This window comes from Siniperca chuatsi, linkage group LG23 (assembly GCF_020085105.1).
Source record: "Siniperca chuatsi isolate FFG_IHB_CAS linkage group LG23, ASM2008510v1, whole genome shotgun sequence".
Lineage (NCBI taxonomy): Eukaryota > Metazoa > Chordata > Actinopteri > Centrarchiformes > Sinipercidae > Siniperca > Siniperca chuatsi.
Genome location: NC_058064.1, coordinates 8,544,357 through 8,560,372, shown reverse-complemented (window position 1 = coordinate 8,560,372; position 16,016 = coordinate 8,544,357).

The window sequence follows — 16,016 nt, the reverse complement described above, 5'->3', positions numbered from 1 at the left end:
ATTAAAGAGAAAATCTTAATCATGTATCAACTATAGGGTCACAATATTAAGGGTTTAGTATGCTTGAAATACTTGAATTGTATAATGTGTCGTCCAACCATGTCTAAAGATAAAACTGCTCATACCTTTTCTGAATGGCAACACTCAAGCCAGGCAAAAAGCCTGCCATCAAAGCCTCCTCCTGGCTGCATCACACCTGCTCTCTCTTCAAGAAGTTTTTGTCTTTTGGAGGTCTCTGCAGGCTCGATGTGATGAAACATAACAAATGGGGATAACAACGTGCAATTTTGAACAGTCTCTCAAAAGGGATTTGTTTGGTGCTAAAATGACAAAACTAGTTGTGTGAAGAATAAAAAAAAAAAAAGAAATAATAATAAATAAGAACTTGAGAGAGACGTTCAAAACCTGCCTTACTTTCACATCCCCGCACACCTGGCCAATCGCTGCGTTGTGTAAAGTGGGCTTGATTTTCAGTGTGTCTGTTTTGGAAGTTTATAAAAGTTGTCATATGCCATCCTGATTCTGACGTTGGAAGGAGGGTTTCAGGCGCTGTTAGATGATCCGACAAGCTCTGTGTTTTAAATCTGCACAAAGCGATTTTTAGGCCACTTTCGGTCAGCAGAAACAAGCTGCAAACACAATACTGACATATTGCTGATATGGCAAACTTGTGAGCTTATGAGTATTTACACATCCAGCAGATACCAACCAACATTAGCATTAATTAATTAATTAATTAATTAAAGTTGTGTTTCAGGCAGCTCACAATAAGCAATTCTAATATTCACTCGTCTTTTAGTTGTTACTAAAAGTTACTTTTAGTTTCTTCCTGTTAAACGCACTACGTTCACCAGCTAGTCGCTAACTTTGTCCTTCAAAAATGAAAATGTACCCAGATTCTCAAAGCAACATGTAAAGAAAAAGTTCAAAGGCTACTAGCATTAATGTAATTAAAACATAATTGAATATAATCTAACTGAAATTGAATTGAACTGATACACAGAGAGATTTATAGAGACAGAAAAAAGAGATAGAGAAACTAAAGGCTAAGGATTTTTCAAAGCAGAGGACAGCAAGATTGCCTTTGCAGTAGGACCACCTTATCAATTTGATTAGAGTGTGAAAGGACACTTAAGATCTCAATTGCCAGAACATTAGTAGTCTACTCAGCCCCCTGCCGTAGAATCCAATGGCTAATGTTTTGGGTAGTGGGGTAGTTTAAAAAGATTATTTGATTTCACTTAGATAAGCCCCTGCATGTGAAATCAAATAGCGATTAGATAATGTGTGTGCTAAATATGAAAGGGCCTGCTTCATTTGAAACATTGATTTGCATTTCAAATGTTTTTGCCAAGCCAGAAACACAACAGCCAGATCTACAATATATGTAAAAACATTCAAATGGCAAGACCCATTAGATGACAGAGATTAAATTATTTCTGCTTTGCCAATGATGTAGATTAAACTTTCAAGAGCCCTTAAAAACAGTTTAAAAAGACAAGCTGGGATGTAGATACAGTATGAGATAAAGTTTTCTTATTTCCCTCTGCTCCTGGTCAAAGAGTGCTGCAGTAGGCAAAAAGTAATAATTCAGTCTGCAAAAAATAATTCTGAAAAGGATCAAGGGGCTGAGCAGATTTCCTATTAGACCTACTTTATGTTCGGCTTGAAAGCAAAGCAGAGAAGAGAAGAGAAAAGAAAAGAAGACAAGAGAAGAAGAGAAGACAGGGGAAGAGAAGAAGAGGGTGGGCGTCAAAAGGCAAGTTTTTTCACTTTGTTTCTTTTATCCTTTGTTGTTGTTCTGTGTGTCTGGCTTCATCATGCAACTTTTCAGTGCTGTTTTTCAGATTATGACAATCCTATTTGGGAGAGCTAGCTGACAGTAAGCTTTTAGTAGGACAAAGATGTGGAAAAAAGACCATCACATTGTTTACCAAAACAGCTACTTTTGAAAATCAAAATGTACATAAACCTTATATTCTGGCACATATGCACCATATAAAATACATGTCATTTTTGAAGACAGGAGAGAGTCAATACACCTTCCAACAAACAAATTAATCATGGCCAAAATTATTTTCTTTTCTGTGTGAGCGCGTCCATGCTGTATACACACAGAATCATTGGCTCCACACTCTCGAGTCGCCTACTGCTACATTCTGTAACTTATTCATCTGCGAAAAAAAAATCAGCAGTCAAAACTTCATTAAACTCCTACTTTTGTGACGTGACTAAGGGACTGTCTAAAGTCAGAGAAGAGGCAATTGGATTTGATCTGTCACTTTCCCATAAATACGTTCATTCAAGGGCCGTGGATTGCTTCAGCTGTGGTGCTCATCACATTCAATTCTTTAGCACTGGATCCAATTTTCATGAAACTTATTGGTGAACCAAAATAGCATTGGAGCTTTTGACTGCAGATCTACTAGTTAAAAAGGTAAGGCAGTTGCTTGATAGGTTATTATAACCACAGCTGCACACTATGAACTCACACACACACACACACACACACACACACCTCAGTCTTGTAGTGAGACTAATCATTACTAACATAGCAGCATTTCCAGCCAATAAAGATGACTCAGATCACCAAAGGAACAGAGCAGAACTTCATACCATTTCTAATTTTTTCAACTCGCATCCTCTCTCTGTCTGTCTGTCTCTACATGTCTCTGACTGTCTCTCCACAGGTCTGCCTCACCATTTTCTCACTTTTCATTACTTCTACCTGCCTTTCTACCCATCAGTAGGCCCCCCCATTTCAGTCTGCTTCACACCATCAAGCTCAGATTCTTTCTGCTCATCTAAGTAAACTGATTGGGATCCTCTCAGAATGGGTAACAGCCTTTACAGCAAGCGCTTGGGGCTAGGAAAACACATTCCTACATGTACCCATACATACATCAAAATAGACACATATATAAGCACAGGCACTTGTGCTAATATGCTGATGGCTGGCCTGGGGCAAGGGTGAGACCAGTCACCGGATTTACAGCTCTCAGTTTTTATTGGTGTTTGTGATGGGCTACACTTTTTGTGTTTAGAAAGTCAAACATCTCATTACCTCAGCCATTACGGAAGCAACAACCAAGGACAGAAAGGCAGGATTCAGGGCAAGCAGAGTGAAGGTGTTGAAAAGAAGGATATATCAACAAATATATACATATATAGAGATATTGGGTCACTGGTGGTTTACCAAGGTAGGACACACGTATTCACACAAAAAGCGATTAAAGGAATGGAATACAGAGTTTCCAGGAGCAAGAGTATGAGGTAATTTAACTGAAATGTCCCCACAAGATAGAAGAAGGCGTAAAGTGGGTTTGTAGTTTATATGTTGTTTTTATCTGTGTTTGTGTGTTCCCATTTGTGATAGTGCATCTTTCATTTCTGGTATGTGAATGTGTGTGAGTGTGTGTGCATCTTTTTGCTTGTGTGTGGTGCACATATGTGGGTGTGTGGCTGGCTAGTGGTTATGTAAGGCACTAATTGTCATGCAGTGCGCAGGGTGCAGACACTAAGCACAGACATGAAGCTTTCTCCAAGCCCACAGCAATGAATATTAAAATAATTAAGACTAATGTATCCACAGATCCACAGGAGAGCATATAAACATTAAAACACTTTCTGCTCGCAAATATGTGCTAATTTTATGTATATATGTACATTTATTTTATCTTGCATATACACCTACAGTATGTACTTTTGAGTGTCTATGTCTTAATGTGTCCGTGAGCGTGTATGAGTGGATTTGTGTGTTTGCACCTACATTTGTCCTTGCCTGCATGTTAGTGACTCCAAAGTTGTACATCTGAGAAATAGACCTCTGAGACACTACCATGAATGTTTGAATTAATAAGCGTGTGCCGAATATTTATGATCTCAGCATAAAACTTATCTGATGCTAAATTGGCTAAAATCCCACAAATTGATGGCTTGTGCTGCTCTTTTAGGAGAAGAGTTGACTGTGCGTAGGTTGTTCCACGATTTATTAGATGAAGAAACTTGGTCGAAATCTTAAGAATTTGAAAGCTTTTGGAATTTGAGTTCTTAATCGGTTCCTGTCATGATATCAGAGAATAATTTAAGAATGGAGAGATTTAAAAATGGATGAAAATAAATCAAAGAGCATAAGGAATCAGATTCTGCATTAGTCAGAAAGAAATTCAATTAATTTTGTATGAGAAGTTTCTTAAGCAATTTGCAGCCTGTGTTAGCCAAGACTTCTAAGACCCACCACAACGATGAGCATTCATGTCTATCACTTTTTTTTGTTTGCCCTCTCGAACTCTCTGGGGTCATTTTTTTTTTATCTTTAAAATTTGTTTTACACTGGTTGCTACTGCCTTTAACCCCATGCCAAATATAAAACATTTTGTTTGGCCAAGCCTTTACATGTCTAATACACTTAAAATACAAATGGATAACAATTAAAAAAGAAACATTATTTATATTATATCAAATGTTGAATTGCTGCCTTTTACTCCAGGGATGTGAGAGTATAGTGGCTATGGTGACTCCAGCCACTGCCTCTTTGCCCTCTTTATTACCATTTGTTTTATTGTTGTTGATGTTGTTGTTGTTATTCCTATAATTATTATTGTGAGAAAGCCCGCCAAGCTCTCATGCAGCAAGTGATGACATCATTGTCTTCAGAGTCGAGTCATTTATTTCAGGGGCCGAGTTTAGGAGCATTTCAGCATTTTTTTCCCCCCCTCTCTTCCTTTTTTGTGCACCTTGAACAAGATCTAAGTTATTTATCATTATATAGGTGCTTTACACAGCAGTTTAGTTGGTTTACATGTTGGCCAGAAACAGGTTATATGACCGTTTTGTTCTTAATTGGTTTATTAATGGGTTTCATTAATCAACGATGCTTTAAAAACACTGCTTCTGACACTGTTCCAGGAAATATTGGAACCGCGGTAGAAACATAAGCTGTGTTCAGTGGACATTCTGGGTAAAATATGCAAAAAACTGTCTTATTGTAATATGAATCACATTACCACAATGTCACATTGGTGCTGAACAGTTTCCACAGTAAGCTGTAGTGTTTAAATTTTTCATGTGTTTTTCCTGCCCTCCAGATACCCATTAAACTCTTAACCTCTTGGGGCACTGGTGAAGAAATGTAGAAAACAACTGCTTGACAGTGTGACATAGAAGAGCAATGTCTATTTTCAAAAAGTTACAAGTCAAGACTTTTCTCTGTCTCTTGTTCTGTGTCTGTAACTCACCAGGGCTTGGGTCATAAATGGGCCAATAACATGAGTGGTGTGAAATCAGAGCCCTGCAGGAGAGAAGAGAAATTGGGTGATTGGTGCTTCATTCAGGCAATTGCTCATGCCTGAGGCTCCCTGAAACTGGAGGGGCTCTCTGTACAAATTTAAGCCACATTAGGAGTCGAGATGGCCAGGGAAGAGCAACTGGACTCTCTGGCTTCTTCTTGGCAACGCAGCTGGCTTGGTCTGATTAATTTGCCTTAGGTATGCTGCATGACTACATTCCATTACATGAACAGCTATCTCATGGGGTTCACACAGTTCATGTTGTGAAGTCTGAGGAAAAAATGTAACGAGTCAGCAGAGATCAGCAAGTAATGGCAGTGGGAGTTTTACATTGGAAAAGAAAGAAAAAGAAGATGTGATTTTTTTTTGTTTCTTCCCATGCAGCCTGCAGGAATCAGATGACTTCCATGTCAGGTCATTATTTTATTTTATTTTTGTCACCCGTGTTCATGTTCAATTCATTCAAAAGGTGGGACAGCATTCACTCAAAGTCAATCACAGCACAGTGGCTCACAACCGCTCCTTTTCTATAACCACGCAATTACAATATTTATGAGAACTCCTGCTGATGGAAAGACTATTTCGCCGTCTTCCCCCCTCCCCACCTCTCCCTATCTCCCCTTTTCTTTTGTGGTCCTCATTCTTTTGTGAGCTTATTTTAATGAAAAGTTTGGTGGTGAATCGCTTGGGCATTCGGCGGGCTTATAATTTCCACAACACGATGACGTGAATAACTATGAGCTGGTGGTCCTAAAGACACTGACAGTATCCAGAATAAATACATAATCAAAACACAGGAGAATAAATGGCAGAATGCCTCTTCATGTGGTCCCACTTTGCCCCTGAGAACAATAAATCATACAAATGATTGAAAATGAAAAGTTCATTACAATGACCTTAGACAGTGAGAGAAAAGCATGAGAGAGTTAGGCAAAATGACTGCATTTAAAAGAGAAGCGAACAGAAGGGAACGCAAATGTTCCCATCAGGGAGAATATCTTCTAAAACACCTCCACTGGGGGAAGATTATTGATAGCGAGTGTATGATTGTGGGTGGGGGGGTGGCATTAAAAATACTCCTACCACCACCACTGCTTCTGCTGCACCACCTCTCCTTCATTCCACTGAAATCTTGCTGCTATAATATGCATAAGAATTGCTACTAGGTAGTCATTCCTGTGCTACAGCAGGCATGTGAAATCTCAATCATTTGAACTTGGATGGGTTGTGTCCTGGTGAGAGATGACTTATTCATGGCATAGTGTGCGTACCGGGGACGATTATCTACCCATGGGGCCCACCCTCCTACCAAGGGCATTCTAAAGAAATGTTAACCTGTGGTAAAGCACTTCGTGTGCTGCCTGAAGCTTCTGTTTTCTCGAACAAGAGAGAAATATTACAGAAAAAGATTTTCAGAAGGCATTAAGATTTACGCTTACAGGATGTGTAGTAAGGCTACAGAATGGGATGATGTAGCTCAGCAATGATAAGAAAACAGCAAAAGAAGTGTTAAAGTGGTACTCCAGAAATTTAGCACTGCTATTCCATAAAGCTTGGTGATTCATAAGAAAACGGATTTAAACAAGACTAAAGCATGTCAGCCCACATCCATTTTTTGGCATATCCAGATTGATTTGAGAAAGTCTGGACAGCAAAGAAGTCACATGAAATGCGATTTTTGCAAATCTGATCCAAGCCACATCTGGACATCTTAGTTTAGCGTGTCATCATGCTAACATTTGCTAATAAGCACTAAACACAAAAGTACAGCTGAGGCTGATAGGAATATCATTAGTTTTTCAGGTATTTGGTCATTAACCAAAGTATTGGACGCAATTATGACCTGATGATGGCGCTAGATAATAAATTAAGATTACCACTGTGATAACAATTCATTCTGAGGGAAAGAAATGTGTGTACCAAATTTCATGGCAATTCTCATTGTGGCGCTAGAAGAAAAGTCAGGGGATCATCAAGACCATGACTATCTGTACAAAATTCATGTAATCCTAATAGTAATAGATATTTTAGTCTGGATCAAAGTGGTGACCGGCCAAGAAAACAACAGACCAACATTGCCAGGCCGCTAGAATGGCTACAAAGAATAGTAAAAATTTAACTGTAGTCCCTACAATGGGTCAAACTCCAAAAATGCTGGATCCTACATTTCCCGCAATGCAATCAACAACATCTTTTTCAGAATCAGAAATACTTTATTGATCCCCAAGGGGAAACTCTTTCGTTACAGCTGCTCACTATCACATCAATGCACACTTGAGAATAGAAGGAATAGAAGTACTAAGCAAATCAAAATATAATACACTATAATACAGGTAAGATAAATTAAGTACAAAGTGGATATAAGTATAAAAGCTAAAATAAGTGTAAGTACCAAAGTGGATTTAGAGGTTGATAAGTATGTAGGCCCTCTCTGCCAGGAAAATAACTCTGTGCTTCCAATTTATAACGCAGACACCAAGCATACCCCTGATAATGGAACTGTAAAAACTCACAGGCTCAGTAGCACTCATTGTGACTAGCAAACGGACGCTTAGGTGTATAATCAGTGGAGTGGCCTTTTGAAAAAGCCCAATGGAAATGTGCAATGGGAATAGAATGCAAAGGAAAAGAAAGCATGTCATATTTTCCAGTTTAAACATTTCTCTTCAAGTCATGATATCAGCTTTTACATATTTAATGTCAGTAAATGGGAAGATGTTATGAACCTGGTGCAAAGGTTTCTGTAAGAGATCCATTGGTAGGACAACTACCCAATATCAACCTACACACACTAATAACTTTACAGAGACTGATCAGTGTGAGGGACATGGGATTCAGAACATTGCAGACACAAAGCTGCTCTACAATGCCTATTTAATGTCACATTAAGGCATGTAAGATCCCAACAAAGACTTTACACAGACTTAGGCACAAAGACATAGGCATTAGTGTAGCTCAGGTATAAATTGTGCACTCACCACTAATTGAACATGTAGGGTTTTTTTTTTTTTCCTCTGAATGCGATTGATTGCATTTGCAGCCACAACTGAGGACATAACTATGCAGTATCATCCATGTGACAGCTACAGGTGACACAGTTAATTGCACTTAATTGCATACACCTGGAGCCCCAGGTGTAAAACAAATCCTGATCAGATTAGATTTCATCCTGCTAGAATTAAAACCAGCAAGGCTTTGCATCCTGAGGCAGGATAAGTATCACATGGACAACCCTCATCATCATGACTCATTGATTGTCATTATGTATTGTATGTATATCCATATCTGCAGTAATCCCAACTGAGCCAAGGCAACTGTGGGTAATGGTGGCACCTACTCCAGGGACAGCAGCCATTTCATGGCTGGTCACTCTGGCCTCTCCAAGCACTGTGGTGTGATCGATCCACACACACCCTCTCTGTCCTCCAGCCCCTCCCTCCTTCCTTCCCTCTCCCCTAGGACATTTTACGCTGGCTTACGCAGTGATGCATTTGATTGCACAGCACCTTACCAGGGCCAACTCATCAAAAACTTGATCCAGGGAGAGGCATGTGGGGGAATAAGTTTGGTGAAGCTATCTCTAGTGGAAACCTGTGGATAAGAAACTCTGTTTAAAACTTGAGAAACTACCAAGCAGAACATTTTTACAAATGACAAAATGTAGTGTCATACTATCAGGGTGGTAGCCAGTGTAAAATATGTACAGTAGATAACAGAACAAGGTTTGAAGGCATGAAATAGGTACAAAATTCCCACAACTCCATTGCCACATGAATAATCTTTAAGAAATGTTTAAATTATTAAAAAGTAAGGATCATACAACATTTCCTTTTCAACAGTTCAGCTTCAGAGCAACAGCATCACTCAGGTTCATGTTACAGTTACAGCTACTGTACATCCACAACAGGCCAGCTACCCCATATACTCAGTGTCCTTCAGTTAGCAGTGTCACTGCTTCAGACTAGCCATTAAATGATTCAGTGGGCTGTCCCAGCTCTTTACTTAAACTTCTCACCGTGTTGGGCTTTATTATTGATGAGACTCAGTGCAGAACACTCAAATTGCATGATTTGCAAACTTCTGTCAGAAAGAACACTCTTCTGTCCCAGTGCCTGGACTGTCATCTGCCACTGTCATGAAACTAAGAATCTGGGAGGAATATTATATATGTGTATGTGTGTGAGAAAGCGTGTGCCATTGTCTCCTCTTCCCTGTGCTTGGCAAAGATGACACCTCATTATAGTTTAGATATCACCTTGGCTCAACCTCTGGCCCCACGCGCTGCCAGTAGACCACTGCAAACTCCACAGGGGCTGTTACAAGTCTCTTCACTCTCACCTCATACACAGACAGCAGTAGTAGTTATAAAACTTGATAACTTGCTCAGGGTAGATAGGCCTTTCTAAACCTGTAAATTCATGTTCATAACAGCAAATATAAGAAAATATATATATATATATAAAATATATAATGGTAAATATAAGAAACTGGCATACTCTAAATCTGTCTATGGTCACACAAGGAAACCAAGCAGGGTGCTCTAAGCTGGTTGGTTTAGCAAACAAGCTCTGTGATATGAAATCTGTTTGCACAAATGCGAGACAATGTGCTTGAGTGTGTACATCTCTTTGTGAGAAAGCCATGGGAAACGGCGAAATTACTTGAGCAATCCCTTTTGTAAATGGACAGTCTATCCTTCTATGTCTTCCCCAGGCTTTTGCACAAACTCCTTTAATTTCCTTTATCTTAGGCTCTACATGTATGTATCTCAAGGCTCTTTCCAAATCTGAGCACTTTTGTGTTATCTCAGTATCAAATCACATCATACACGTATGTGTGTATGTATACACACAGTGTCTTTCTCCCTGGAACAATGGTAGTCCTTGGTTGAGGGAGCAGCCAGGCTAGATAAGGGCAGAGACTTGATCTCATCTCTGAGACACACTTCTCACACAGAGCTCCAGTGTAATTACAGCCCCCATCCATGCTGACCATCAGCCCCTGTGCATCCCCACTGGGGCTGGAGTGTGTGTGTGTGTGTGTGTGTGTGTGTGTGTGTGTGTGTGTGTGTGTTGATGTCTCGTCTTTGTGTTTAGCTGTGTCCGTGTACTGTTAGTTGTGAATTGGTCCAATCTTGTGCATCTGTGCAGTCTAAGTTTTGACCACACACTGAGAGGCACACAGAAAGAAAAAAAAATCTTGTCTTGAATGCAAGAGTACTCTGAAGAGTTGGTAAAAGCTATTACATATTTTTCCATTATTAAATCTATATAAATCAGAAAAGAAAAGATGTAGATAAAGTAAAGCATAAGAGTTCAAAGATTTCTCAGGGTTGAGGCAACCGGCACCAAAAGTCAATATCAGAATGTCCTTAATGTCATGGTTGTAGGGTTTAGTATTTCCTGTTTTATTTTGAAATGCACACATACATAAATCACATAAATCCTTTTCATTTGCAGTCTTAATTTTTTAGAATGATAAAAGTCACAACCCATGCTTCATTACACTACATAATACCAAAAACAACTTTCTTTTTCTCACTATCTGCTGCCACCCGTTACTTTCTCTATGTCCCTCCTTCCTTTTGCTGCTCTGTACGATTATCTCCCCCTCCTTTCCACCACAGGCTGAGAAAATAGATGGTTTTGGCCAGAAAATGTGGCTTTGTGTGCAGAAGATTGTACAATAGTGTGTTTCAATGGCACAAATTCAGTGTCTATGTGTGTATGCAGATGTGTGTGTGTGTCTAGTTGTATAAAGCCAAAGCATCTTTTGTAAGTAATGCAATTGGATTACTGTGGTGTAGAACTGCTGTTTTTTGTGTAAGAATCTAGGAGGCTTTTCAGATCCACGGGCATGTGATTGAATTACCTTTTGTTCTAAGATGCTGTCTTACACAGTGCAGCAGGATGCAATGTAGGTATCCCACGTACTGTATGCATATTAAAAACACACTAACAGACTCCTTGGTGGGTTCGTGTGTGTGCAGTATTTGCAGTGTGACCAAGCATGTAATTCCCCACTCAGGGTATCTTCCTAAAGTTTAGCACGCTACCTTGGCTCCTGCAGAGGTGTGGTGTCACAACACTGCATTTATGTTGATATGCCAACACTGCAGTGAAAAATTACCAAGACTTCAGAAAATACAAAACAGCCTCAGAAAAATAGCCCTGATTTTGAAATTTACAAAAAGAATACACTTTCCTTCATTTGTAAGTCACAATGAGTATGTGTCAACAACACAGGGATCATCAGGTGACTGCAATCTAACCAAGGTTATAATAGTTTGTGAACAAAGACTAAAGCATACCATGTATAAAAAAAACTATTTGGTAAACTGAATCAAATTGAAGAAAAGTGTTTAAGGAATGTTGTTATTTTTAGTGTTCGATGAGTTAATCTTTTAGTCATGCAGTCAATTAAGAACAATAAACTTGGTAAACTGGTTTGAAAATAAGAAATATGCTAATTAAAACTGCACTATTGCCATAATTTGACTGTAACTCCTAGATAAATATGAACTTCAGAAAAATGCCAGCCTTGGTCAGTTGGCATCTCACTTTTCCTTTCATTTTTCTTTGAACACCTCTACTGTCTACTTTAAAAACATGGGGGTATAATAAAACTTGAAATATTTTAAAGGATGACATAACAGGCGCCCTCTTAGCAAAGGTAACTGGTGGTTGGTATTGTTTTTACTGTGTGTGCGTGCGTGCGTGTGTGTGTGTGTGTGTGCGTGTGTGTGTGTGTGTGTCTGTCATCATGGCAAAATGTGGTCTGGCTGTGAACAGATTTCATCAATGGCCATTGGCCCCCCCCACTTTACGCCATTGGCCCACATTTTAAGTCACAGAATTAGCTTTGCCAAGATGGCAAGATCCAGGAAGACAAAAAAACATATGGCTTCAGCATACAGTGATCCAGCGCAATCTAGATAACATTCAACCTTTATTATAACAACCACAGCAACTAACCTGATACATCTTACATAATCTACACATACTAACATAGTATTTTGCGCAAACATCCGTTAAGAAGGACCATTAGATCCTTAATAAAAAATCTTATTTAAGGAAAAGCTGCATTAAACCTTGATGCATTGCTTGGATGTCCATAACCAAACAGACTACAGCCTAATCTACACGTAATCGGCGTTGTGGCTGGTGTGATCCCATCACAAGACAAGTCTCTAGTTGAGTTAGCAGGGTTCCAGGGTGTAACCATTTTGGTCGCACATACTGGGAATAGTGCTTTTGCTGTCGGAGCATCAATGTTCCGCATGGAAACGTTTAAAAAGCACAATGTCTCCAAGAAACACATCCTGTGCTGTGACAGGTGCGTGGCCAGCAGAGCCCCCTTCCCGCAGCGTTTCAGTGCCAGGCAGCAGCAAACCGAAGCCGTGAGGAGTCAGAACTAATAATAACAACATTTAATACTGCTTATAATATAGCCAAAGAAAAGCTACCTTTTACTAAATTTAAGTCCATTAAAAAAACATTTATCTGCACCTTTATTCTTGTTTACAGTCAATTACAAGTGTTAAGAAATTACCAATGTGTATGGGAACTGACAAAAAATGGTAACGCTTAAAATGTATTATTGGGTGCACCTAAATTATGTGCTGGTGCACCTAAATGAAGAAGTTAAGCGCACCAGTGCCACCAATGTAAGATGTTAGTCTGGAACCCTGGTTTGCCTCTGTTCCAACTTTGTATCTAAAATTAAACAGTACAAAATATGCTCTGATGCATAAAACACCACTGAAATGAGAATGGTTGCATAATATATGACATTTAATTTTTTGGGATGTCACTATACCTCCCTGATGATTTTGTGTTACATTACCTAACCTTGAAGTGTGATGTCCCTGACATTACGGCTATTTTTGAGGTTTTTTAACGATAATTGCACACTGGAAAAACAACATATTCAAAAACTGTAAGATACTGTATTAGTCAGTTCAATCTACAGTATTAGGTATGCTGGAGGTGTTAGACGCATGACTTTCAAACTGCTACAAGGTAAACATGTATTCAGAAAGCCTGTGAAATCATTGCCATCATACCGTCATGTACAAGTTCGTATGATACTGGTTGAAGGGCAGTATCCCTACGCACTTCTTCACCTGGCTGTAAAAGTGAAATATTGCCTCACAGCCCCAATTGCTGTAAGTGTACTTATCAGTCTGTGTTGAACTGCTATCACCCCACTAAAGATTTTTGTGTTTTGAATCAATACATTTGTGCGCTCCCAAAATGATTGACTGGTTTGCTGCTGCAAATACTGACCGCATATTGCAGTTAAAAATGAAGTGTGCATTTTCATTCTGGTAAAAACAAGTTAAACACACTCGAGTGAGTTATTATAGTCCATTTTTGAAGATATGCAGAAATAGAAGAATAGTCAAACTGTAAATAAACATCAAAAACAAACGGTTTCAAGCTCTTTCATATTTTCCCCTCGAGAAATGTATTTGTTTGTAAAGGACTTCATGATGATTTCACCATCTCTTCCTTTTCCTACATTTATTTATCTCACACATTTTTCTAGGCCCATTTTATCTCTCACAGTTTAGTATTCTGACAACATAACAGGCTCTGGTAGATGTGTTTCTCATGTGTATTTATAAAAACAGACACTGTATCTTTGCATACATGGCTCTCTCAGAGCAAGGATAACTGGTGGTGGTGGTGGTGATGTTGGTGTGTGTGTGCGTTGTGTGTGTCCACTCTGTTATGGCAGGCTGTCCTTCAGTGATGCTGACGGAGGATATAAATTCATTACTCCCTGAAGCAGACAACCCATCATTCTCAACACAGTGGTTCTGCATCCACATACAGTGCACATTTGTGTGTGCATGTATGCAACACCTCAGTGTGAGCAAATGTGTGTGTGTGTGTGTGTGTGTGTGTGTGTGTGTGTGTGTGTGTGTGTGTGTTTGCACTCCCCAGTCTGGTGCGTGGGTGTCAAAACTGGTGAAGGTCAAGCAGATAGGTGGGGTTAGCTGACTGTTATTCAACAGCAGCCGTAACAGAAGCTGCCAGGAATATTGATTGACAGCGTTTATAGCAGACAGCTCCACTTGGTATGTCATTGACATAAAATGTAAGACTTCCACCACAGTCAAGGAGCCCATGATTATCTGCCTGCATTTATAACAATTGCAGTATATGAATTTTGTAGACCATGTGCTGACCACATAGTACATGTGAATACTGATCTGAAGGGGCTACAGTGTGTGTCCATGTACTGTATGTTCACCCCTTCACAAATGTTCCTGACATTCCATGCCAAAAAAAATGTATTGTATGTGGACACCATTATCCACAAAGGATAGAAAAGTGACAAAAAACAAGAGTCTACAGCCTTGCTAGCTGCTCTGTGAGACTGTTCTTTGGCACAGCTGTGCTTTTCAGCTAAATACTAACGTCAGCAAGCTAAAATGCGCACAATGACATTGCTAACGTTCTTATGTTTAGCAGGTATAATGTTTACCATGTTCACATCTTGGTTTAGTGTGTTAGCATACTAAAATTTGCTAATAAGTACTAAAGACAAAGTACAGCTGAGGCTGATGGGAGTGTCATTAATTGTGCAGGTATTTGGTCATAAACCAAAGTAATGGACAAATTGAAATTTTTAACCTGTTGATGGCACTAGAGGAAAAGTCAGCAGATATGCATACATCATCTGGGCACAATGGATATTTGCCCCAAATTTCATGGTAATTAATCCCATAGTTGTCGAGACATTTCACCAAAAATCAAAAAAGTTAACCTCATGGGGAAGTCAGGGGATCACCAAAGTCATTCGGATTCATTGTCTGGAAATCATGAATGTCTGTACAAAATGTGATGCCAATTCATCTGGTAGATGTTGAGATATTTCAGGTTAAAGTTAGGACCAACATGGGTGACTGACCAAGCGACTAACATATAGAGACACACATACTTTAGGCACATTCTAAAACACACATGCGCACACAAAGTTTCAGAGATGTTTTGAAAGGGATTCAGTTTTAATTCAATCTTAATAGAAAGTGGCCACAGAACCATTTTAGATTTTTTTTTTTGCTGTTATTTGTACATTCTTTAGCTGTTCTCATTTTCTAACTTTTCCCTGGTGATTTATGACTGGCAGAGGTATAAAGGATATCGCTTTAAATGCACCAAAAATGGCCCTTCCTCATCCGCCCAATGAAGTTATTCAATTGCCACCCAATATGGCAGGGACAAATGACAGCCATTAGGGTGCAAAGCTTCCAGTTGCACTTTAGCCTGAGCTTCTCACCTAGTGATTATGTTGGCCATTCATCAGGAGGGTCTGATCACCAGACAGAATCTCTAAAAAGATCATTATTTTCTTATTACAGCTACTAGAGCAATACTATATTCTTTGACCCCAGAAACTTCACTTTAAAAATGTTTTCATACAAGCAATCGTAAAGAGTAAGTAAACCCGCAAACCACTTTTTTCAGCTAAAAACCAATGTATATGGATATTTAATAGTGTTGTTGATGGATTCAGGTCCAAATCTTAACATTTTAGTGCAAAGTATCTGAATTATACATATTGTGTTATAAATATACATAGTGACTGTCCTCTACTGTTTGAAAACTGGCTAATGCAATTTAATTTTGCTATTTGCTATCTAGTGGCAGGTGATATATATGGTGGCAGCTTTCTTCACCTAACAACCCCCCCTCCCCGTCCCTTCCTATAAAACTA